Below are 6,085 nucleotides of genomic sequence, written 5' to 3' on the forward strand. Positions count from 1 at the left end.
TTACCTCAGTTCAAAATGCAGAAATCACCGGTCTTCTGTGTCCTTCGCGCTGGGAGTTGGAGACTGCAGCTGTTCCTATTCGGACATCTTGCTCCGCCCCCCACTTATTAATCTTACATAACTGCACATTTGTAATCTTTGATCTACATGGCCCCATTTCCTCTCCCTTCCTGCTCTTGATCACCTCATTTCTACTCTCACATTCTATGTAATCTGTTTTTTATAGATTCCATACATAAGGGAGATTATGCAGTATCTTTCTTTCTGTGTCTGGCTTATTTTACTTAACATAATGTCTTTCAGGTTCATCCATGTCCTGCAAATGGCAGTTATTTCCCTCTTTTTTAAAGATGAATAATATTTCATTGTATATGTATACAATAATTTGTTTATCCATTCATCTATTGAGGGATATTTAAGTTGATCCTTATCTTGGTGATTGTGAATAATGCTACAGTGAACAAGAGAGTGCAGATATCTCTTTAATATACTGATTTAATTTCCTTTGGCTATTCACCCAGAAGTGGGATTGATGGATCATATGGTAGCTCTATCTTTAACTTTTTAAGAAACTTCCATACTGTTTCCACACTAAGTGTACCAATTTACATTCCCACCAACAGTGTTCAAGGATTCCCTTTTCTCCACACCCTCACCAGCATTTGTTACCTCTTGTATTTTTGATAATACCCATCCTAACAGGTGTGAGGTGATATTTCATTGCAGGTTTGATTTGCATTTCTTGATGATTAGTGGTATTGGGCACCTTATCACATACCTGTGAGCCATTTGTATAGCATCTTTGGGAAAATGTCTATTCAGTTTATTTGCCCATTTTTAAAACAGTTTTCTTTCTTTCTTTCTTTCTTTTTTTTTTTTTTTTTGCTGTTTAGTTATGTGAGTTCCTTATATATTTTCAGTATTACCTCTTATTGGATATATATTGCACACATATTGTCTCCTATTCTGTTGGCTGCCTTTTTATTTTATTGATTGTTTCCTTTGCTGTGCAGAAGTTTTTTAGTTTGATCGAGTCCCACTTATTTATTTTTGCTTTTGTTGCCTTAAATTTTGATGTCACATCCAAAAAATCATTGCTAAGGCCAACATCAAGAAGATTTTCCTCTGTTTTTTCTCCTAGTTGTTTTAATGTTTCAGGTCTTATGATTAGGTCTTTAATCCATTTGGAGTTAATTTTTGTGTAAAATAAGTGTCCAGTTTCAATCTTTTGTACATGAACGTCCAGTTTTTCTAACGTCATTTGTTGAGGAGATTACCCCTTCTTTATTGTGTCTTCTTTGTGGCTTTGTTGAAAATCAGTTGACTGCATATGCTTAGGTTTATTTCTGAGCTCTCTATTCTGTTTTACTGCTCTGTGTCTGTTTTTATGGAAGTGCCATATTATTTTGATTATTACAGCTTTTGTTATATAGTTTAAAATCAGGCAATATGATGTCTCTATCTTTGCTTTTCTTTCTCAGGATTACTTTGGCTATTCAGGATGTTTTGTTGTTCCATACAAATATTAGAATTGTTTTCTTTCTTTCTGTGAAAAATGCTATGGGAATTTTGATAGAGAGTCTGTCAAATCTGTATATTGGTTTGAGTACTATGGACATTTTAATAATATTAAGTCTTGTAATTCACAAACATGGGTTACATTTCCTTTTATTTGTATCTTCAATTTCATCAATATTCTATGGTTTCGGTGTACAGATCTTTTACTTCCTTGGTTAAATTGATTCTTGAATATTTTATTCTTTTTCATGTTATTGTAAATCATCTTTTTACATTTTTAGCAAGGATTGATACTGGTGTAAAGAAATGTAGCTGTTTTTGTATGTTGATTTAGTATCCTGCTATTTTCCTGAATTCATTTTTTTGAGTTTATTTATATAATTTTTTGAAGTCTTTAGGGTTTTCTACATATAGGATCCTGTCATCTGCAAATAAAGATAATTTTACTTCTTTTTGTCTGATATGGATGCCTTATATTTATTTTTTCTTGTCTGATTGCCCTTGCTTCCAGTACTACCCTAAATGGAATTGGCAAGAGTGTGCATCCTTGACTTACACCAAATATTCAAGAAACAGCTTTCAGTTTTTCCCCATTGATTGTGATGTTAGCCAGGGACCTTTTATAAATAACCTTTATTGTGTATGAGGAAATTTTCTTCTATACCTATTTTATTCAGGTTTTATCATAAAGTATGTAGAACTTCGTCAGATTTTTTTTTACTGCGTCTATTGCAGTGATCATGTGTTTTTTATCTTTTATTCTGTTAATGTGATATACCACAATGATTGATTTGAACATGTCAAATGAGCTTACATCACAGGGAGTCCTTTCCCCATTGCTTGTTTTTGTCAGCTTTGTTGAAGATCAGATGGTCCTAGATGTGCAGCCTTATTTCTGGTCTCTCTCTTCTGTTCCACTGGTCTATGTGCCTGTTTTTGTACTAGAACCATGCTGTTCATGGTGTATAATCTTTTTAATTTGTTCTTGAATTCTGTTTACTAGTATTGTTTTGATGATTTTTGCATCAGTGCTCATCACAGATATTGGCCTGTAGTTTACCCTTAAATTTAGATAGGAAAAAGAAATGTCAATAGCTTTAATAATAATACTAATAAATATTTATAACACACACATTTTAGTCCTTTTTCTCCCTACAAATAATAATATATGGAACAATTATCAACTCTTCTGTGCTCCATTTACTTTCTCTTATAAAATATGCATAGTAATATGTCTAGTGTCCAAAGGCAAGATGTTTTTAGGATCCTTTCTATTTCTATGACTTTTGATTAATAACTGGCAAAATGGTAAGGGATCTCATTAAAATGTCATTTCCCTGGACCACAAATGTTATTTCACCAAAATTTTAGAACAGTCTATGATACAATTCTATTGGGCAGCATCATTTTGAGATATATGTTTAATGAGTATTTAAAACTGAAAGATAGAAGTGTAAGTCGAGTTATGGTTTCTTTACATTTAAAAAGTAAGTTAGTGTTTTGAATACTGATAATACAAATAAATTATAAATACCAAAGGGTAAAACAATATTTTTATTGATTCTTGTTTGCATTATATTCACCCACCATGATTAAATTATGTCTCACTTTTTAGAAAATGTTACATCTTCTTTAGTTACTAGACACAGAAAAAAACAAGCATTTGCCTAAAACAAGAATTCAGTTTACACCCTCAGACCTAAGTTATGTGTGTGCATACAACTGGTCTACCTGTTTTAAGTGAACTTATATTCAACAGCAGGGAAGTTAGTGAATGGTTTTGCCCATATCTTTCAATACAAGGAATCATCAGCAATCTGTCACCATGGTCATGCTTACAGAGAGACTGATACTTCCAGGTATAAATCTTTTCTGCTGCCATGTAGATAGTGTAGCTGCTTGGATCCAGTTGATACCATGCTGAAAACTATTCTATCATAATTCTATCAATTGGAGCGTTGGTATACCCATGATTCCCTTGTAAGTTCAATCAAATGCCTCATAACAAACATCTGATTCAGTGGTAAATAATCCAGTTGGTAGATATTGTAATTTTATTTGTATATTTATTTTAATATATTTTTAATTTCAATAGCTTTTAGGGTACAAGCAGGTTTTGGTTACATGGCTGAATTATACACTGGTAAATTCTGAGATTTTAGTGTGCCCATCACCTGAATAGTGTGCATTGTAACCAATATGCAGTTGTTTTATTCCTCACCCCTCCCACCCTATTAGTTCTGAGTCTCCAAAGTCTATTATATCACTCTGTATGCCTTTGTTTACTCATATGCTTGTATACATTTTGAGAAATGTCGATTCACGTAATTTGCCCACTTTTTAATGGAATTATTTGTTTTTTTCTTCCTGATTTGACCTCTTTGTAGATTCTGGATATTAGTCCTTTGTTGGATGAATAGTTTGCAAATATTTTCTCCCATTCTGTGGATTTTCTGTTTTCTCTGCTGATTGTTTATTTTTTTGTGCAGAAGCTTTTTAGTTTAACTAGGTCTCACTTATTTATTTTTGTTTTTGTTGCATTTGCTTTTGGGATCTTAGTTATGAATTATTTACCTGGTCCAATGTCCAGAAGAGTCTTTCCTAGGTTTGCTTCTAGAATGTTTATGGTTTTAGGTCTTAGGTTTCAGTCTTTTATTCACCGTGAGTTGATTTTTGTATAACGTGAGGGATAAGGATCCAGTTTCATTCTTCTACATGTGGCTTGTAGTTTTCCCAGCATCATTATTGAATAGGGTGTTGTTTCTCCAATTTACATTTTTATATGCTTTGTCAAAGATCAGTTGCTTCTAAGTATTTGGCTTTATTTCTGGATTCTGTGTTCTGTTCCATTGGTCTATGTGCCTACTTTTATACCAATACCTTACTATTTTGTTAAATATGGACTTGTACCATGATTTGAAGTCTGATAATGTGATGTCTCCAGGTTTTTATTTATTTATTTTTATTATTTCCTTAGGTTTGGGGGGAAGAGGTGGTGTTTGGTTACATGAGTAAGTACTTTAGTGGTGATTTGTGAGATTTTGGTGCACCTATCACCCGAGCAGTATACACTGTGCTCAATTTGTAGTCTTTTATCCCTCACTCTTCACCTACCCTTTCCCTCAAATCCCCAAAGTCCATTGTATCATTCTTATGCCTTTGCGTCCTTATAGCTTAGCTCCCACTTACGAGTGAGAACATACAATGCTTGGTTTTCCATTCCTGTGTTACTTTCCTTAGAATAGTGGTCTCCAGTTCCAACCAGGTTGCTCTGAATGCCATTATTTTGTTACTTTTTATGGATAAATAGTATTCCACGGTGTGTATGTAATATATATATATATATATATGTGTCTCACAATTTCTTAATCCACTCATTGATTGATGGGCACCTGGGCTGCTTCCATATTTTTGCAATTGCAAATTGTGCTGCTATAAACATGCATGTGCAAGTATCTTTTTCGTATAATGACTTCTTTTCCTCTGGGTAGATACCCAGTAGTGGGATTGCTGGATTAAATGGTAGTTCTACTTTTAGTTCTTTAAAGAATCTCCACACTGTTTTCCATAGTGGTTGTACTAGTTTATATTCCCACCAGCAGTGTAGAAGTGTCCCCTTTTTACTGCATCGCCACCAACATCATTGTTATTTTTATTTTTTGATAATGACCATTCTTGCAGGAGTGAAGTGATATCACATTGTCGTTGTGATGTGCATTTCCATGATAATTAGTGATGTTGAGCATTTTTTCATGTTTGTTGTCCACTTGTATGTCTTCTTTTGAGAATTGTCTATTCATGTCCTTAGCCAATTTTTTGGTGAAATTGTTTGTTTTGTTGTAACTAATTTGAGTTCCTTGTAGATTCTGGATATTTGTCTTTTGTCAAATGTATAGATTGTGGAGATTTTCTCCTACTCTGTCATCTGTCTGTTTACTCTGCTGATTGTTTCTTTTGCTGTGCAGAAACTTTTTAGTTCAATTATTAACCGCCTATTTATCATTGTTGCATTTGCTTTTGGGTTCTTGATCATGAAGTCTTTGTTGAAGCCAGTGTTTGGAAGGGTTTTTCCAATGTTTTCTTCTACAATTTTTATGGTTTCAGGTCTTAGATTTAAGTCCTTGATCCACCTTGAGTTGATTACTCTCACCATAAGGTGATAGATGAGAATCCAGTTTCATTCTTCTACATGTGGCCTGCCAATTATCCCAGGACCATTCATTGAATAGGACATCCTTTTCCCACTTTAGGTTTTTGTTTGCTTTGTTGAAGATCAGTATTTGACTTTATTTCTGGGTTCTCTATTCTGTTCCATTTGTCTATGAGCCTATTTTTACACCAGTGTCATGCCGTTTTGGTGTCTGTGACCTTATAGTATAGTTTGAAGTCTGGTAATGTCATGCCTCCAGATTTGTTCTTTTGCTTAGTCTTTCTTTGTCTATGTGGGCTCCTTTTTGTTTACATATAAATTTTAGGATTGTCTTTTCTAGTTCTATGAAGAATTATGGTGGTGTCTTGATGGGAATTGCATTGAATCAGTTGATTACTTGTGGCAGTATAATCATTT

The sequence above is a fragment of the Colobus angolensis genome, unplaced genomic scaffold, assembly GCF_000951035.1.
Source record: "Colobus angolensis palliatus isolate OR3802 unplaced genomic scaffold, Cang.pa_1.0 Scaffold161, whole genome shotgun sequence".
Taxonomy (NCBI): Eukaryota; Metazoa; Chordata; class Mammalia; order Primates; family Cercopithecidae; genus Colobus; species Colobus angolensis.